Source organism: Salmo trutta, chromosome 8 (genome assembly GCF_901001165.1).
Source record: "Salmo trutta chromosome 8, fSalTru1.1, whole genome shotgun sequence".
NCBI classification, from domain to species: Eukaryota; Metazoa; Chordata; class Actinopteri; order Salmoniformes; family Salmonidae; genus Salmo; species Salmo trutta.
Genome location: NC_042964.1, coordinates 2,543,850 through 2,544,173, shown reverse-complemented (window position 1 = coordinate 2,544,173; position 324 = coordinate 2,543,850).

Below are 324 nucleotides of genomic sequence, written 5' to 3'. Positions count from 1 at the left end.
GTCATTCACCCTCCTCTCTGTCCCCCCTCCACTTTCTGACAATCTCTATTTTCTCTCTCTCTGTCTCTGTCTCTGTCTCTGTCTCTCTCTCTGTCTCTCTCTCTCTCATCTGTCCTCTCTCTCCTCTCTCTGTCCCGCTCTCTGTCCCTCTCCCTTCTACGCCGTCTCTCTCCCTCTCTCTCTCTCCCTCTGTCCTCTGTCTCGCTCTCTCGGTCCTCTCCTGTCGCTTCTCTCTCTTCTCTCTCTCTCTTCTCTCCTCTCTGTCTCTCTCTCTCTTCCCCGTCGCTCTCTGTCCCTCGCCTCACCTCTCTGCTCTTCTCTCTC